A 20,691-nucleotide genomic window follows, 5' to 3' on the forward strand; every position below is an offset into this window, starting at 1 on the left:
AATGTGTAATCACCCCTGTTTTGTGTCGTGGTGTAGCTTGTATTGAATTAATTGCAGTATTACATTTCTTCTCTTGCTGGACATGCTTCTCTTACCTGACCATTTTAGGTAACCTGAGTGAATAGCACAGTAGCTGCGAAATTGAGAATGGTCTAAAATAACTCAATACCTGAAGGTACTGGGAGTCCTCAAGTCCCACTGAAGTAATTCCATGACTTCATCTCATCATACAGGCAGGAATGTTTACTCGTTAGCATTAAAAAAGAAAAACCTATCTCCATTTCTGGTTAACAGTTTTTTTGTTGTAGCTTTTGTTGGCTTTGTTTTGTTTTTCCTAGTTAAATCCACACAGACATCACATTAAGGCAACAAAAAGATCTGTAATAGCTGTACCTTGATTAAAACTCCTGGCATCGATAATGGCATGAGCCTGTGGGATTTATTACTGACTGTGTGGATCCTGTTTGTTTTCTCCTATGGAAATCCAAGTTTATAGAAGGGCCATCAGATGGAACCTGCACGCCATTATTATTACTAATAGTGGTTAGAAGTGCAGCTCCAAATGGCGCATAACTTTTTTTAAAAGTAAAACATAAGCCAAGTTAAATGAACTTTAAAAGTGAACATGATTCATAACAGATACAATTTTAAAACTGACCAGACACAGCAAATGTAAATTTTGTCCTTTTAACTGTAAAATGTTTAAGCTTATTTGCAAAGGAGTTTGAAAAATTAAAACCATACCTTCTCTGCATTTCTCCAGCCATGAAGAAACATCAGAGTTTGCATTTGAAAGGATGGCAATACTAACTGTATAGACAGACTAGATGTCTACTTGAATTATCTTGCTTGTTGAGGGGAAGTCTTAAACTGATGATCACATATAATCTGTAATGTATTAAAAGCATATTCTTTATTGGAGTCCCCATATTACATTTCAAATACATTTCCATGGAATGTTTCAAAATGTCATTTAAAATTATTACTTTTTTCATTGAAATGGCATGTGTCCCCTCAACACTCATCTAGAACTTTATTATTATGATTCTTTGGACAGTTTAAAGACATGAGATCACTTCTTGTGGTTTTCTGTGCCTCACACTACCTCTGTTCCTTCTTCAGTGCTAATGCCAGCTTCACATTCCCCCTAACAGTTTAGCTCTAGCTTCTTGGCCTGTGTAGGTTTTGTTTCAGTTGATCAGAGGTTTGGCTAACTTAAATATTTAGGCAGTATATAATAACTGTATCTCAAACAAACACTTATTAGAATGATCACTTGAAGTGTTTGCTGTTGTTAAGAAATAGAGTGCTGGCTTCCATTTTAGCCCCACTTTTTTTTTTTTCAATTGCTTCCTCCCTCCTCCCCATGGGATTTGTCTCACCTGGAGGGCGATTTTGCAATACAACGTATTTTGTAGAAATTACTTCTTGAAAAGCTGGAAGTCAAGCATGGATTAAGTACTTTTGTGAGCACAACTAAATGAGAACCTTAAATATGTGTAGAATTATGCTATGTTTATAGCCTAGTGGCAAAACTGAGCCAGTTGGAGCTCTGTGTGTATGCGTGTATACATATACACAAATGCACATATCAGTAACAAACACATATATACACACATATACCAGTAACAACCCATGAGAAAAATTGATGGCAGTATCAGTAATGAAGACAGGAGCTGGACCAGTGCCTCCTGAAGTCATTGGGCTTATAAAACGTCATTAAAACACTTAAAATCTGAAGGCTACTGCACTCAAATAGGAGACTTCAAGAGAGTATCACCTCGACTGATTTAAATCACTTTATACTGTTAAGCACTTAATCTAACCTGAGCCTTACTTGTGTTGACTTACATGTATTGTGTCTAGTGAAAGCACCTCAGTTTGGGGCATGCTTCAGCTCGTAACAGAGGTTAGCCACCAAAAAGCACGTGCTCCAAGGCCACAGTACAATTGTCAATGCATATTTTCCTCCACTCCTGTTTCACTTAGGGCAGTGGAATTCAGTGGAAATATTCCAAATATTTAATTACAAAAATTAAAAAAAAAAAAGTTGTAAGCATATTTTAATAGATTTTAAACAATTCTGTCTTTTGAATGATGGCTTCTTCTGGCCTTTCCTGGAGATTGGCTTGGCACATTCACTTAAATTAATCTCTAACAACTTTTGTTAAGTAATACAATTCATGCAGTAGCTTGTAGAGATGTGTGTTTAAACATTACATTTTCTCTACAATTGATGGCTTGAGGAAGACTTATTAAGGCTGTGGTCCAATAGTTGGTGGATCCTCAGCTGCTTCCACAGTGGAAGGAGTGGAAAAAGAAATACAGAACAGCTAATTGAAACAATGAATTTTCTGGTCCTTAAAGTGGTAAAAATAACAACAGGTATATGGATCTTGCTGTCTATTGGCTCCTAAAAAACATCTGTAACTTGAGATACCACCATGTGTGTGCTGAACTCTAAGCATGTAAATTGACCTTATTTCAAACTGGGAAATAAGAGTTCCTTTTCGTTCTATAACAGTGAGCCTTGCTGTGTGGCTTTTCCCTAAACTTCTGGCCTTGTCATCTGGTGCAATTATCTGCTGCATATTCTTCTGCAATTATTCTTCTGCATTTCTTACTCAGACCTTGATACCTATTACTTCTCCATAGTCATCTTCACTGATGATATTCTGAAGTGGACAGCAGTTTGGGATTAGAAAAATATACTTTTCTAATTAGATTACTAGCTAATGAGGGTAGAGATTGTCTTCCATGCTGTTTGTACAGCACTGACTCAGCATGGTGCTCTCATGTGACTCCTCTAGGCAGTACTGTGGTACACCCAGGTACACCTTGCTGCCCCAGGATCTAGAATGACAGAATCATTAAGGTTGTAAAAGACCTTCAAGATTATCTGGTCCAACCATCACCCTACTACCAATGTCACCCACTAAACCGTGTCCCTAAGCACCACGTCCAACCTCTCCTTAAACACCCCCAGGGACGGTGACTCCACCACGTCCCTGGGCAACCCATCCCAGTGCCTGACTGCCCTTTCTGAGAAGAAATGTCTCCGAATTTCCAACCTGAACCTCCCCTGGTGCAACTTGAGGCCATTCCCTCTGGTCCTATCACTAGTTACCTGCGAGAAGAGGCCGCCACCCAGCTCCCCATACCTTCCTTTCAGGCAGTTGTAGAGAGCAATCTAGCTGCGGCCTGTGTTCTCATTACCCACTTGGATAGTTTATTAAACTTCTGTTAGAGCACAGACTCTTTCTGTTTGCCTGGCTAATTGTTAGAGCAAAATGCTGATCTTAATATGCACAAATTACCACAAAGGCTTAATTTTGAAATTTCCCAAACGAATAAAAGCATAGTCTTCCTTAATAATATCAAGGTTACCTTTATTTTTGTATATTTATTTATGAAAGATAATATTTTAACATTGTTAGTTACATCTAATACATCTAATCTTTCAGTGGTAGAACATCCATCTAAGGTGACAAAGCTGCAAACAGTTCAGGCTTGCTGAAATTTATGTACATTTAAAATACTCAATACATCTAGGGCTTATGAGACCTACTTTCCGTTAAGCTAGCTTGTACTTTTTGTATTTCAGCATGCCATCTCAGGTGTTTTTTCCCAAGAAACCTTTGTTCCAGATCATCTGACTGTTTCAGGAGCACTTGGACAAGAAGAAAAACACGACAGCCAATTAAAAAACATTTTTTTTCCTCTGGTATCATTAATCAAATGCACAAGCAGCCCAGGCACTGACACCTGGCAGGGTTAATGTTTAAGACCTATGGCAATTACAGCTCCCCTGAAAATCGCTTGGCCAGCAAGTCACATAAAAGCCTGTGATTATGAAGGAAATGGGAATTAGCAGAAAAATTTAGGGAAACCAGTTGAAATACATTGGTAGCAAAGAAGGCAGAGAAAAATCTGACTGATTGGAGCTCCCCTGGGGAGAAGAAACAGGGTCTAGGGTCACTCCTTCACTAAATTAGTAGTGTCTGTCATTTGAAACCAAAATAAAGCAGGAACAGAAGTAAAAGATTTTCTGTGGAGAAACTGGACTCCGTTCTCTTGCACCTACATCTTAAGGAGGCCAAGTGCAATTAGCATGTTGATTTTTACTGATCCGAATTCAGCCATAATTCTTTACCCTAAAATATCTATTCCTTAGTAAGGAACATGCTGCACAGAGAATTTGACACACTATTTTTTGCAATGAATAATTCAAAGATTGTATGCAGGCATTGCTTCCATTAGCTGCTTGTCTGTAGCATCCTCTGTTATGCATCTCTGCACTCCGCAGAAGTTGCTCAACTAGAGTAAACACAACTTTAATGAAAACTAAGCCTCTTGCAGTTAGAGCACACGGTAGTGCATATGCCTTCTCTAGCTGAAGAACATTAGCTGAATGCTTTATGTGCCAGACGCAATTGTGCCTTATGAAAAAATCTGGTAAGTAAACAGTAGTTTGAATGAGGAGTGATGACTATTTGGAGCCAATTTCTTAATATCATTTGTTAACAGATCATTAGCTTGGAGCTACTGAAAAATATATTGATACCAAGCATGGTGGTATAACCTTAGTTTTCTGAGTTTAATTCATGTTAGGAAAATATAGGAGATAGTGAGTGGCCTTGGTTCCTGCTTGGACAAAGATCTCTTCTACTTGAAAGTAGTTCTCTGCTATGGCAGTTTGTTTGCTGCATCTGTGAAACCGGTAATTTGTTGTGTGCTCTATTACAAACACTTTGCTGTCTCACAGAGCTGCAAAGTATATTAGGCCTCTGATTAACTTTATGTTAATTGAAAGAGTGACATACTTTGAAGAACAAGTAATTTCAGATTGTGGGGCTAATTCAGTAGTGATGCAGAAAACAATTGAAATTACTAAGAAATGAGAAATTAAAATACTGGAAGAAGTTCTGTAGCTGTAGCAAATTACTGCAAAAATTCTGGAGTTTGGATTCAAACTACTATCATGCAGCTTCAATGCTGCAGGATAGAAACTCACTTAATGTAGCACAAACATCAGAAGAGCAGAAATTACCAAAAAACTCAAAATGCAATCCAGGTATTTGAATGGTGTGTTGATCATCTAAGCATCTATGAGGCAAGAAAGTAAAGTAAATTTAAAGTTGTTTTGGACTCTCTTTTTCATTCTTCAATAGTTGTTTTTCATCACCTGTGTTTCATGAACAGCAACTACTTCATAGCTTGAATGGTGTTTTACTGTAACAATGCCAATGTGGAAAGCTGTGGCCATTGTCATTTATTTCTAGTCAAAAATCTTTGTTTTACCAATAAATAAATAACCTACCTATACATTAAGTTATCATTTATTACTCATTTATAAAGGTTTATGATTAGTCTTTTTCTAAGGTATCTACAAATCAATCTTTGCAGAGTACAAGGTAATAATTATAATACTTGTTAACTTTCTGTAATACCATCCATCAATGGGCTTATAATTTACAGCATGCTACAGGTGGATAAGCATAACTTTTATTTTTTTCCTCATAAATTGTTGGCAGACCACCTACAATATTGCTTTTGTCATTTTTCTTCTTATTGCTGTGTCTGCAGACTCAAAAACTTTGAAGTCAGTCTGGTATCTTTTTTAATTACTAATAATTAGACTTTTATCTCCAGGTTTGGTTAATACTTTGGTGGCTGAAATGGAGTATTCTGTCAGTTGCTGTCAATGAGTAATACAAAATTTTATAATTGTGGCAAAACTGTTTCATTAGAGGGCACCTCTTTTATGTTAGCATTTCCCAATATAAAAGTCTACTTTAAAAGTCTACTTTTAAAAGTCTACCATTTGTAGTAAATGAAACAGAACCTACTTTGTTGCATTGTACGTTTAATTTTCCTAAAGTTCAGAAGCAGTAGGATAGTGGAATAGGGGGCATTACTGATAGATGCATATGGGTGGAAAATCCCTATAGATAAGAGTGATTGCAGTGGACAGTTTTGTTTTCATGGTCTCTCACTGCTCTGCACAGTGAGAATCAGAGGAGAATCTTTATAGCATCACTACAAGCTCCCAGTTCTGCAAAACTTGCAGTTCATACTCAACATTGTTTTCTTTGAGGTAAGTGGACTTGCTCACTAAAGATAAGCATGTTCTTTATAGCCACATAAAAGTTACTTGATCAGAGGGAGAAAAATTGTATAATTTCATATAGTGAAATGGTAGAGGCAGTAAGAAGAAATATTTCTGTGGTTTTAAACATTCCTATGAAATGAATACTGCTTTCTAAACAAAGAATAGTAAAGTGAGAGGGAAATGAGGAGCAAGGTATGCATGCATATATGTGATACGTTTTGTAGGATTTTGAGTGAAGAAGGACACACTGACAGCATTCAAACTCGGAAGGAAAGAGTCCCCATGAGGTGGGGAACTGAAGAAGGAATGGACATTTCAGCAACTGAAGCAATCAAGGGAGGAAAAGGTAAAGTTACTGAGAAATGTGTCTGGGAAACTACAGTGATATAAGGGGGTTTTCTGGCTTTTTGAAATAGTTAATAGATTTAAAAGACTGCTATGAGCAAAGCCCCCGTAATGCAATTGGTACTGAAATCCTAATGTCACAACTGGAGAAATACATGGATGTTTATATACTAAGAAAATATATAGCATTATGTAAAATATGAATCAATATACAAAAAACACTTGAATTAACCCTGAACTGGCTATTTTCTTGCATATTTAAAACATCTGGTATAGAACAATGCCATACTCTGCAATTTGTGTATCTTAAAATGTGGACTGTTTTTCACATTTCGGTTTAATATCTTTCCAGTAATTCAGTTCATTCTGGAAAGGGGATGGTTGTGTTTTTTTGTTTTGTTTTTCCTTTTTATACAAATGGTAAAATTACATGTATAGACTTAGATAGTAGGTAAAATATTGACAAAATGTAGTAAAAGTAAACTCATTTAGGATCTTTCTTTTTCTTAGTCTTTCATGTTTAAATAGATATTTCAGTACTAATGTGTTAACTGATTTCATGCATTACTTTATTTTACTAGACAGGATATATGTAACATAGTAATAATAACCATGAAAGAAAATAACATCTTTGTTATTAACTAAATTGAGGCCTCCATGATTCAGTATTAACTATTGCTTCCAGTATTGCTTTTATTTCTATGATATTTCTTCTCATATCTTTGTTTGCTTTTCAAATGCATTGTTGAGCTTTATGTTGATATCTATTCCAGATGTTTTCAAGTTCCTCTAATTTGTTTTCCATGTGATACCTACTTACAAAACCATTTCACTTGTAGTTATTGCAATTGTATCTGCGAGCTGCATTCCCTTTTGGATGTAACATTTTTCTTCCATCAGGATAGGTTTTCCCACTGCTTCTGCTATTTATTTCTGTATTTCCATAGTAGTGTCCAGGTGCATTTAGAGTCTGGCTCATGTGCCTAAGAGTTTACAGGTTGAGATTTGGATCTTGGAAGCAGGCTGGTACTTTAGTCCATACAAATAGTTTGTTGATTTTAGCAAACTAATTCAAAATTATATCTCACTTTTAGAAACAGTATAACAAAGGATTTGGTTCTGGTAATCATGCCTAATCTCACCCATAACGCATCAATGAACTTTGGTATTGGCTTAAATTCTATATGCTGTTAATAAGATTTATATATGCTCTTACACATTACTGTAGTGTACCCATAGTATTGCATGTGGTTATACAAAATAAATGATCCTTTTCTGATAGATCATGAAAAGAATAGTATTGCAATAAGTGTCAAGATCCATGCACTTCTATATACTTCTGTATAACATCCAAACCTGGATCTGAAATTCAGTTTTACTCTGGTGGAGCTTCTTCAGTGTCCATTAACACATTTTTATTGCTTTCCAGGTGTATATGTAGCTATTTGAAGTTTCTTAGTTTTCTTCTTTTTGACCTATTATTGCTTTGGACTTTGTTTTTCTTCCTTAGTATGCTTCTTTGTTATCACAGCTTCAGGTTCTAGAAATGTCATTTAAGCATCAGTGTGTTCCAACTGTTCTTTGCTATTCTGGCATCTTGAAAAAAGTGTTTTAAATTAAGAGGTCTAAATTAGGCACTTGGCCATGTATTGAGTAGCCTAACATTCAGAAGTGCAGAGCATGTACAGCTCTGGAAATAGGGCAGCAGAGACTAGAACTGGTAGGCATGTCTAGCTGAACATGGACGTTTTCCAAAGAGATAAACAGTAACTTAGCTGAATGTCTTTTCCTGAAAAACTTGGTACAGTTTGGTACAGATAATATGAGATCTTGCAATCCCTAGGGCTCATTGCTCAGTTCTGTGTAATGCTGCCTCTGCTTGCTGAGGCAACCAGTACAGGTTTTACGGTGCACTTAATAAACGAAGCCAGAGCAACTGGAGTAAATGGTTTAACAGAAAGCCTTGTGATGGGAGTGAACAAAAATATGCTAAGCTCTGTAAGATTAGGAGTTCCTGGTGTTATTAATCATCTACTGATAAATTATTTTGTTTGCTAATTCTATTAATTCTTAATCTGCATATATATATTTTTTATAGCAAAAATAACAATGACATTGTGAGCTGAGGTAGGTTTGGTTCATTCTTTACATAATTGGGGCCCTTCTAGTTTGAAAGTGACTGTTATTATATTCAGTACTAATACATATCTCTTCAGCTTGCTTTGATCTGTTTAGCACTGAGACAGCCCATAAGATTATTCTTTCAAGAAAATCTGCACTGCTACTTAAAACTTTTCCTACCAGTTTCTGGTGAAAAGAATTGGGGAACTACACGTGGCATACAGGCTGTAATAATTTCTTGTTTTCCAGGTATGGTAATGATGACTAACGAGATTTTTAATGCTCTCTAGTATTGTCTTTTAGAAAAACCATTCTACTTAGTAATTTTCTTGATAGGATTGGCTTAGTTATTTTTGCCCTTTTAGTAAGTAGAGGACTTGGTCCATATGGGCCTTGTTAATAGGTGACAGACAAGGTTGGGGGGATTAGAGTGATAGTTACAGGAAATGATTAAACAGTTGGTTTCTGTAATGTTACAAGTGTACATGTTTTCTAGTGTGAGACAGGATTTTAAAAAATTCTGTTTAAAAGTTTTGTCTTTGTAGTCATTTCTGTAGAAAGCCAAATTAGTAATGCCAATTGTTTTTTGAGTTACTATGTATGATACGTAGAAAATTCTAATACTTCTAAATGTGACATCTTTAACGTTCCTGCTATAAGATTCAGGAATTTTAACAGCAATAAACTCTTGATTGTGAAAATTAGGGAAGGAGGCTCTCAAGATCCAGTCCCCTCTTATTTTCTTTCTAGCCACACAACAGATAAAACAAAATGTTTCTGGTTTTCAGATGGAGTAGTGCAATAAAGAATGTATCAAATTAAAAAAGAAAGTATGAGGAAAAAAATGTAAAAATCTGAGAAGTGGAAACTCTAGTGAGGAGAAAGAATGGAGAGGAAATAATTTGTTGGACTTTTAAGTGTGTATTGTGACATTTTACATCCTTTATTATGTTAGAATACAGCAAAAATGCCATATGTGAGTCATGAAAACAGATAGCTGTGGATGTAGTTGATGTTGGATTTAGTAATAAAGTGCTTGGTCCAGGTGAGTTCTCAGTCCTTGAGAACCGTGAAGAGCCAGACCAGTTTGTAAGCCTGGGTTTTGTTAGCTGGTCCAGTCTCATTTTTTTTCCATCAATTTTAAAGAGGATTGTGTGAGTGTGTAGGTGAAAATTAATGCGATGAGATTTTACAAACTTCTTTTTTGAACCACTGTGGATATTACCCTCAGCATTCATGGAAAAATGAGAAATATACTTGTAAAGTTCTAGCAGTCGTGGCTAGCTTAATGCCAGCATCATACTCCAAACCTGCAGTAGCTCTGCAAATACCCTGCTCAGTCTCCAGTCTATCACACCCAGTTGCCTTTATTAGGGTCTTGTGAGGAAGGACCTAGGGGAGTTAGTAATGCTGGTTTAAGAATGTCAGAAATCATAAAACTTCCTGTTTCACCTCCCTTGTGCATGTCCTAGTCTCTTATGTACTTAGAGCATGTATTAGGATGGTAATGCAGGCAATGAATTAGAAAAAGGCCAAGTTGCTAATGTGAAAATTGGTCTCAAAGATAAAATTCTGTCAGAGAAACACATTCAATAATTAAATGGAAAAGGCATCAGTTTTCTTGGCAAAACTCAGTTTCTGGTTGCTGTGATCTCTGCTAAAGAAAACTTTTCTATAATTACAGGTTAAGGCAGTATAGAATGTAAATAACAGAAATAAAGCTACCTCTTTTTTATAGGTTTGAACTCCGTTGGGTCCTGTTATCTGGTACATAAAGTAATCCTAAATCTATTAAACTTCTTCTTCAGGAAATGAATATAGTTAGGTAATATAAAATTTTATTTTAAGTGAAGGTTGTTTTTTTAACAGCATGGTATTAATATTCAGTTGTATATACATCTTTGAATGACATTTTATATGTAATTTCTTTACAGTAATTGAAACAGCAAATAACTACAAATAAAACTAACAGCTGAAAAACAAACGAAGTTCATGATAGATATATTAAATTTAATGAACTCCCTCTTGAGTTGGACTCGATGAATGAGTTGGACCCTTGATGAGTGGGTCCCTTCCAACCCCGGATGTTCTGTGATTCTCTGTGGAAACTCCTTTAGGAAGGTTTTCAGAAATAAAATCTTTTGTTACTTATTTTTTTAAACATTGTGCTTTATGTCACTGTTCAGTATGAATACCATCTGTATTTTAGAAAGGTTTATTTGAAGAAAAAATATTTTTAAAGAGCTCTTCTATATCTGTTTTGTGTCTTTATATTCTCCTTCAATACTATTCTTATGAATAACCTATTGCAATTACTGGGTTATTCTACATAACACACAATCCTTAGAGAACTATCGAATATACAGTATAGCTGGCAGGGATGAGCTGCTGCACCTACACAGATCTCCTGTGACAGCAGTGGGGCTCTGCACTGGAGAATCTATTCACCTAGCTATTGTTAACTCAGGACTCTGCCTGAAAATACTTTTTCGATATGGTAAATTCATGAAAACCTGGCATGCTGTTTGGAAATGTTATTTATGTACCTTGTGCTTCACAAAATGCCCTGTAATTGTTTGATAGTTATATTAGCTTTCTTGGTAGCTCTTTTGTATTTGCATATGCCAGAAATCTTGAAATTACTAAACTGAATGTGGTTATGCCACAAGGAGATACTTGTGCCTGCCTCTCTTCATATTTAGGTTCAGGACCTAAAAAATCTATTGAAATAGCTCAAGGTTAGCTTGGAAGGCTTTGTGGATTTGCTGTAGTTTAGAACAAAAATTATTGTAATAAAACATTGATAGTATCCATTTTTAGTAAAATTAATTCTGTTATCCAGCACAGATTTATGCAGATGCTTGCTTTTAAGATTGTTAACATGCTGAAACTTAAGTTCGTTGATTATGGCTTTCTTCACACATACATAAAATATCAAGTGCTCTGAACTTTTTTCAAGTAGAAAAAATAACCTTAATATAAGGTCAAACCTGTATTTCATTGCAAAAGTAACCTGTATTACTTAACTTTTTTAGTTGTGTAATGATATTTTTCTTATATGTTAGTAATTGTACAGTATTTATAGAAAAAATAAGATACCCAATACCAATCAGTTTTTGTGACTACTAAAGAAAACATTTCATTGCAAGGATTGCAAAACATTCATAAATGGGCTGGACATAGTCACAAATTGCTTTTCAGTTGTGATCAACCTTTCCTAATGAATTTGGACTTCCTAAAATTTCCCAAATTGAATTTGTATGCATAATGTTTCTATGAACTTCTCAAATGCTCACAAATAATTGCCCTTGACATTGGAACCTTTGAAAAAGGATTGTATTACTTTTTAGAAAAAAATTGGCTTGAACTATGCAAACTTATTGATGAAATAAGTAATGGTCCTATGGAAGATTATGTTTCTTAAGAATCTTGGCCTTTTCATATTCAAACTTGTGATGTAGGTTTTCACTTTCTGTAGGTCTCTGCAGCTAGCACTTGTGAAATTACTGATATATTTTTAATTTGGAGAAGTTTATAAATCATAAAGAATGTTCTTATCCGTACATTTCAGATTCTTTAGAATATGCTACTATTAGGTGTGTTGTATTTTATGGAACTACACAGAGTAAGTCATTATCAGGCTTTTCTCTCTTTTACAGACTAGGTGACTTGCTTCATGTTTACCTTACGGCTTTCAAAAATATATCCTTGTGTACAGTGGCATTTCAGATTATTCTGCTCTGGGTCCCTCCTTTTTGTAACTTTTCATGTGAATAAAATGAAAAGCAGCAAAATGGCAGAATGGGATAAAAATGCCCTCTGTTACTGTGCCATCTTTTAGGAGAGTATAGTATGGTAGTGGAAGATTTGAGAAGGCTCTCTTTCTTACTGGCCACCAGTTAGGCACTCTGTGTTCTGCACTGGTCTGGAAACTGTCTGTGAGGCATATTCCTCTAATAGATTGGCTTAAAATATACTAGATTAAGTGTTAAATAAGTTGGTACTAAATCCTTGCTGTATATTTGCCATACTGAAGACTGTATCCTCGTCTCTGGGGATTAACAAATTTAGTGGCTTAAGCTAAAGACATTTTGTAAATACACCCCATAAATTACATATGGGCTTTTGAGAATAATCCAAACTGCACTGTGGGATACACATCCAGGCTACAAAGTAAGTCAGGGATGGCCAACATGTGGCTTTTCCATTGCCTGTGGGTCTGAAGAATGCTCTCAGGTATGTGTCTGAGGCCGGGGCTCTGTCAACCTGTGGTCATTTGTGCTGCATTGGTCCGGGGGCTGCTGCCTATGGAAAACCATAGGTTGTGGGGAGAATTGGAGCAGTATGGGCTGACAGAGCCAGTGTTGCTGGTCCTGCTGAAACCTGTTTGGGGCCTGCTATGGGGCCACTGTCATTGTCTGACTGCTGGTTGAGAGGAGCCCTGCACTCAGCATGCAGGAACGCGTGGTACAAGCCACGTGTGCCTCAGCTACTTCTTGGTGTGAACCTAGTGAGGCCAAGAAGCCATTCTAAATTCTCATTTTTCTGATTTTAAGTCCTTACAGCTTTCTTTTTACTGCCTTACCATAGCAAAGGTAAAATCTTTTCTCCCTTATCATTAATCCTGAGTGTGCATTTCTTCATATGGAGGACCCTGATTCTCTACTGCTAACAGCTTGTTATTTCTTTTCTGTGCTTAGTTGCACCATCAACCATTGTACACAGCCAAGTACACTTGGGAATCAAAAAACAATTTTTAATGTTAACTTGGGAAAGCCTGCACTAGTGAAGAAGCATGTTGTTTTTTTCCCTCTCCTTTCTAATATAACGAAATTCAAATTAATGCTCTTGACTTACTATTATGTTGGCATAACTTACATCATGGATAAATCTCATATTTCATTCAGTGTTGTGATCTGATATACATTGCCACATGCATGTGCTACATATTATGAATAAAGCTTTAAAAAAGCCTCCATTTATAACTGTTTATGTTATGTGATTGAGTTCTTGTAGAGAGAAAATTTGCCAGGACTAAAGGTTATTACTGGCTGTTCTGCAACTAATATTGCGTAGAACTAAGGCAATTAGTCTTGACAAAATATGAGCTGCTTAAAAACATGTGCTTTTGAAAGTTGGGCTTGTAATGGAACTTGATTTAATATATGCTACTGACATGAAGATTTTAATTAGAAGAAATAGAAATAAATAGCTGCTCTAATAAAATGGGAAGTGAAGAGAGATTGTTCTGCAGGTAACTAGAGTGCAGTTCGTTTTGTAGAGGAATGGAATATAGAACTCTGAGGGGATGGGATGGATGATAGCAAATGGATGTATTCTGAAATGTACAATGATTAACACAATATTGTGACTAAAAAAAAAAAAAAAAAAAGTGTTTTGTCTTTGTACCTTTCCCTCAGAGGACCCCAGAAATGTTTTTCAGTGGATTACCTTTATTATGTACAGCAAACCCTAGAGGTTTTGGCCATGAATGGATGCCATGAATCAAAAAGTACCAATTTCCATGCTTTATGACATGGTTTTCAAAAAGATGGTGAAAAAGTGCTACGGAATTGTCCAGAAGATCATCGTCCTTCAAGTGAGCCTTAACTCAGATCTTTTAGCTTACAGCATCTCTATCTAAAATACAGATGTGTGAATACCTTACTCTTTTAATTTCTCTCACAAGACCCCAAAACGTGGGGCTGAATTGAATCATTCTGAGTCACTATAAAATGAAATTGTTTTTTCACTGAATTGAAAAACAAAACAAACAAAAATGACGCAGACCAAACCAGCACCAGCAACAAAAACTTAAACCAAACCAGAATGCTTAGTACAAAAAATAACATGTTTAATCAGATTAAGTTTACATTTTTATTTTTAATTTTAGATCAAACAAGCTTAGTCCTTGTACAATTCTTGTGTCTGGTTCAAGTTTTGGAAGAGGAGTCTCTGCCAACTCCATTGACACAAGCAGGGGGCTATTCCCTCATTAAGGTGTTCCATAATGGTGTTGGTATTTTTTAAATTGCGTTTCACCAATGCTATTGTTTCATTTGATTCTCTCAGTCCTGCAAGAATTCCCTTGGATTTAATTTTTAATCATCAGTCACTGATAAACTGGGATAGATTGGCTATTTATAAGTCTCTATTTTTCTATGCTGTGAATAAACTTAACGTCGTCTTAGAAATAAATATTAGGCTTAGTGCCTCTCGTTCTACATTCTCCATTAGCTCGTACGTTAGCAGTATTTCAAACAGCTAGATTAAATACAATTGTAATATAGTTGTATATTGTACAGTGTTTTAAATCAAATATTATTTTCTGAGAAAGATTTAGCTTAAAATTAACCATCACTTGGGTAAGCAAAATACATGTACAAAAGGCTACTTAGTTGGAAGAGGCATGCATGTGTGCTCTCAAGCTTAACTCCTCTTGCCGCAACTGGTTTCTGCAGATAGCACGTTCATTCAGATAGTTTCATTCAAGGTGTTATGACAGCTGTATTCTTGTTGCTGGGTTTTGCAGTAGTCTGCATAAATAGGACTTTAGGCAAGCAACTTCACAGGATGCTTGTTCATGGCAAGACATTAGTAGTGATGAGGCAGGGCGTCTTCCCACTGGCTCCAGCTGCAGTCCTGCTCTCAGCCAGATGCTTTGACTGAGCGTTTTGTATGTTACCCCTGGGATGGTTGCCTGGTTCCTCCTCCTAAGAAACTGAGCTATGTCTGTGTGCCTGGTGAAGAAGTGAAATACCCAACAAGGAGCAAGAGCTGTGGTCCTTCTCCTTATCCAGTCTGGCTTTTTAACGTTTTCCTTCCAAGCAGGTTGTTTTGGAGAGCACTGCAGGTTGTCTCAGAGGTGTGGTGCAGTGCGATGTCCTTTGGTGCATTCAGGACATTACCAAAGTTGTTGAGGCAAGTGAATGTTTAGCAGAAGAATCTGGCTGATATGTCAGCTCTATCAGTTCTGGACAAACAAGCCTTTATATCCTCCTTTCGGTCCTTACCAGGCAAGTTCAAAGCTACTCTGGACATGGAGGAAACAGGATGCTCCTCCAGTAGTTGTTTTAATGTGGTGGAAAAGGAAAGAAAAGAGCTGCATTCAGCTTTGCATCCAGAAACTCTCCTTAAAAAGGTATTTTGACTCCTGATTTGACTAACTTGATCTCTGGAGCATTTAAGACCACATTGCTTTAAGTCTGTACAAAGCAATGTTGTTCCCCTTTCATTTCTGTGTTTAGGTTTATTGCAAGAACTAACTACTTACCTATGTAGAAGTTTATTAATTTATTTACCAGAATTTTGTATGGAAGTGTTATTTTAATGTATGTAGTGAGAAACAGTACCATAACTGATCACTCTTGTCTCAGAAAAACAACTCTTACTTGTAAGGCCGTAAAGAAAAAAATTGTGAAAGGCTGACTTTTTTTCTATTCAGATTTGAGGCCTTACTGGAAAAATTCTATTCAATTTAATGGTACAAGACTAGACTAATAGTTAGTGTTAATAAAGCTATATGTGCATATAGTAATACATACTTTAATACGTACTCAACTAGACAGGAAAGCAATGTACTGAGAACAACTAAAAATGCATGTAGCACCAATTAAAACTTAGGAGTGGCAGAAGTCTTAAAAGTAACATAGTAAGAGAAACCATATAATATCCAAGTGATTCTTGTAGAAGCTCCTCAAAATTTTCTGTTAATATGCATTTGGGGATTTTTGTATTTCAGTGTTCTCTATCAAGTATAGCAATTTAGAGTGGGAAAAAAAAGTATGCTGTTAAATGATATTGCTATGAGGTGTTTCTAGGAAGAACTTTATTTACAATGCCTGTCACAATTGCCAGTGAAGATCACCCATATAATCACACACACACACACACAAACCACAAGTTTACTGAATGCATTTTAAAGTGTTTGACAGTTTGAAGACAGAAAATAACATGAATTACTTCACATGAGGAAGGCTATAGAAGGTTCAAGTTTTTTCTAATTTAGAGTTCTAGTGAAGCATAAAGAGTATAATTATTTTTATTTTGCTGCATTTTCTAAACTGCATAATACAGTCATTCTTCTAGATCTTAAAGTTGTCATTTTACAGTACAGTTCAGGACTGCAGTGGTAACATATTTTCCAAAGGTCAGTTTTCCAATTATAATCCAAAATTCGACGTTAATATTTTTTCTTATAGCCATGTTGTAACCGCATTCTGTTAATTTCATAAAGATACCATTTAGCTGAGGTAGGTGGTATTCTGGGCATAGGAACAGTCACCTAATGTCAACAGTAAGCAGTAACTGTAACTACTGACTTCCCATCATTTGCAAAAAAATATTTTCCCAAAAATTATAGCATGTAGAACTAGACAGCATCCAAGTCTCTCACTAGGAAATCACAGAGATTTTCTTATTGCTTTATATATTGCAGATTATTTTTAAGTCTCATCAGAGTTTGCTGGCTACCTTATGTGCACATCAGTTAATATCTGATATAAACTTGTTTTCCAAGTCCTAAGCATTTCAGCTAGTAACAACTGTTTAGTATTTTTGTCTGTTTGCTTTAGATACTCCTTAATGAAAACACACTTTCAGATAGATTCAAAGTAGCTAATGTAAATATTAGAATTGGAATAAAGGATAAATATTTTACTTCTTTCTTAGTGATTTTTTTTAATTATTGTATTTTCTTTACATTGTTTGCAGTAAACTCATTATTTAAAAACTGGCATATTTAAATATAAGCTTCCATGCTAAATGCTCAGAAACCCTAAGATGCAATCTCAGCTGCCACAGAGAATTCCATAACTGGCTTTTGACGTGTGAGCTCAAAGATGCTGCTCTTTCACGCTCTCCTAAAGTCAGTGCGCACAAACTGCACACGGGTTGGCAACATTTTGTTCTGTGATAAAGCAGGCAAACGTAGTTGAGATCTTTGTAGACTAGACAACATGGCAACAACTTATTTCATATTTGCCAAATACTACTTTACTGATTCTTATTTTAAATACGTAGCTAAATTAAGGTTTGAATTGCTCCAAGATTAATTAATATATTAATTCCCCTGTTATTTTCTAATCTGTGTAGACAATCTAAAATTTTATAATAAGCTTTTCAGCATTATGTGACGCAACTCCTGCTCAATAAATGTTTGTTGAGTTCTAAATTGAGCTAGCAAGTGGCATGTGCACTGTCAAACGGGTAATTATATGATGTCCAGTGCACTCGTTCAGAGCCAGATCCAGTAAACAACTTAAGAAAACTCAGTTACTGAAACGAGCAAAATTCCCCTCAATAAATGGTGAAAGACTGCTTCTCTTCCCATTCTGAAGCCATGGACACAACAATTTACCATTTCATTAATGCTTATGTAGAACATACCGGTTACGGTTTTATATTAACAAAATATGTGTCAAGTTTCTGTCCCTGTAAACAAGCAGGTAGTTTCTGATTGAGTTGCTCAAACATATTTCAGCCAAAAGCTTCACTTTTTTGCAAGTTTTTTATTTTTATTTTTTTGTAATTAAATTCCAACACCCAAATATTTGCAGAAACAAATATTTAGGGGGAAAGGAGGCAGGTGAGGGTAGCCGGCAACATCTAACTGAAGTGGATAGCATCCTGCTATATTTATCCAGTTCTTGGTTACCCGAAGATAAGCAATCCTACCATCGTTTGTGTTAATAACTGACAAAAATCACAGGAGAGCTTTTAATAATTTGACTTATTTTTCCAGGTTTTGAACCACTCTAAATGATATTGTAGAGAAAGAATGATGAATGGGGAAGGGTGGAGAAAGCCTTAGGAATTTTGCCTTTTTGGTCATTTGCCTTTTTGTTATTGTAAATGTACCAGTAGAGATCCTGAAGTCTCTTAGCAGAAGGCTGCAGGAGAATTTGTGTGCATTCATTCTGCAGGAAAGACGGATGTCTCGTTGGTCCCTTCATGCTCCTTGTTTAAGAGCAGAATTTTCAAAAATGAAATATTTTAAAAGAGTTCGTTGTCATACTTTTGCTTCACTTTTACATCGTTTCTTTTAATATTTTAATTAAGTACCTGAGTTAGGAGAGGAGGAATTACTTTCTGAAAAATCCATCTGATAATTCAAATGTATTTAGTGTCTGATAAGGAAAAACATAAATAAATAAAATTTTGTCCAGTTATCCAGTATTTAAGTTAGGCACTGAGATTTATGTAATACATATATAACATATGTATAGTATATATTATATAATACATATAAAAATATATTTCCAATAGGTATATAATCTAGTATTTTTATGAAAAATAATATTTTAATACATACTCTATGACTGTTTCTTGAAATACTTCTTAATGAAAAATGACTGTTCCCTCTTTCATTGTTATATCTTGTATCAATTAGGAGTTATAAAGACTGCATGGAAAATGTGGCAAAAAAAAAGAAATTTACTCCAGTGAAAGCCCAAGCTTATTGAAATAAATGAAAAGCCTCCAAGTGAAAACAGTGGAGTCAGAGCTTCGTCTTTTGATTATTTATTATTTTTTTAATTTATCTTTTTAAATTCTGAAAAAGTTGAACATTTCAGGTTCTAAAACATTTCCAAAATCTGAAAGCAGGCAGAATCTTACAAAAAGCAAAGCTGCTTCTGCATTTCACCAATAAAGGGATAATTTATGATCTTGCTAATTAATAGCACAGAGATTCATGGTGAAACGGATGTTGTGCATGAGTTTAATGCCCCTCCAAGATCTATTCGTAGAGCAGGCAAGCAGTAATGTTTTTCCACATACTGCTATCGGCACACCTCAGTGCTAACCTGCGACATTCCAGCTATTTCAGCTCTGGTCTTCTGGGCAAAAGCATTCAATTGAGCAGATGTGTGCCAAATTATGTGGTGGTTTTGTAGTGTATGGACAAATGTGTTTTGCTTTGAGACCACCAAACACATTTTCACTTGTGACTTGAACTAAATTTGAACCCAGGCCTCCAGAAGGAATGAATATATTAACCCCCTCAGTCCCTATAATATTTAGTGTCAATAGCCATAAACATGCAAATATCATGTCTGCCACGAGCAATAATGTATTCCAGATAACGTTTTTATGTTGAATACGTACTTAAAATCGCTTTGCTGTAATAAATACTAAAGTAGTGAAATGTCAGTTTAACACTTGTTTTGCTTCTGGAATTGTTTCATTTCTCATGAAAACTGCAGGTACATTTTGTTTTCAAAAGGCTAAATTCATACTTGTGATATGCACTAACTGCTGTCATTTGTTAGCACCTTCTACAATGTATTTGATAAATAAATATTTGCTCCAGCAGGCAGGATTTCCATTTTCCACCATTCTCTTCATATTCATTTATTCTAGAGCAAGATGAATGTAGAAAAATATCCCAAAATAGTAATTATTGGAACAAAGTATATCTGATACAGGCAAGGAGTGTGGAATTCTTTCATCTTTGCAATGCGTGATAAATCATACATATAAATAAAGAAATCATACATATAAATAAAGAAATTGTGGATAAATAAGTAAATTATTTTAAGAATGAGTGCATTTCATAATGAAGTATTGAATATGACACTTAAAAGTATTTTAGAAAAATAAGTCTGAATCAATATGTGACAGAGAAATTTTTAAAGGTACCTTTAAAGAAAATTTCATTTAATTTCTGCTGGATATCCAGCTGTGGCTTCTGAAAACTGTTAAAAAGATTTTTACAAAATAAATTACCAAGTGCTTTCTGCATCATTGATTTTCAGTCTTCCATGACTGTTAAATGCAATTCCAGGTAAACAAAGTTGAAGTAAAGGAAAGCTTTCTTGAGGACCTAATTTTACACTTTCACTCCCATGATCCTAGAATTTTGTCTGTGAATCAGTCAAAACGTTGGCACCTGTATTTTAATTTCAATTATTTTTGTCATATGGTTGTTTCTAAGCAGCTCTGCTGCTTGAAGTAATAGAACTATAGAGGCATTCTAGATTTATCTAAAATGCTTGCTATTGCATGGGTTCATGCATCTTAACTTGTAGTTTATGTGATTCAGTGTTCATTGCATGCAGGAATTACCTTTCTGTCCATTGGGATGAGCCCATTGCTTGAAACTGTGCGTCACA

General features: G+C 35.4%; 1 protein-coding gene across 3 annotated transcripts in view; it reads left to right on the forward strand.

Annotated features, from left to right (window-relative positions):
* LOC308200247 (uncharacterized protein) overlaps nucleotides 1-20,691 on the forward strand; it is a 171,369-nt gene that overhangs the window by 92,144 nt on the left and 58,534 nt on the right. For all 3 annotated transcript variants that reach the window (XR_013955373.1, XR_013955374.1, XR_013955375.1), the window contains exon 2: nucleotides 6,337-6,458. The gene's annotated coding sequence lies outside the window, so the exon portion shown is untranslated. The remainder of the gene's footprint in view (nucleotides 1-6,336; nucleotides 6,459-20,691) is intronic.

Source organism: Anser brachyrhynchus (genome assembly GCF_964034855.1).
Source record: "Anser brachyrhynchus genome assembly, chromosome: 10".
NCBI classification, from domain to species: Eukaryota; Metazoa; Chordata; class Aves; order Anseriformes; family Anatidae; genus Anser; species Anser brachyrhynchus.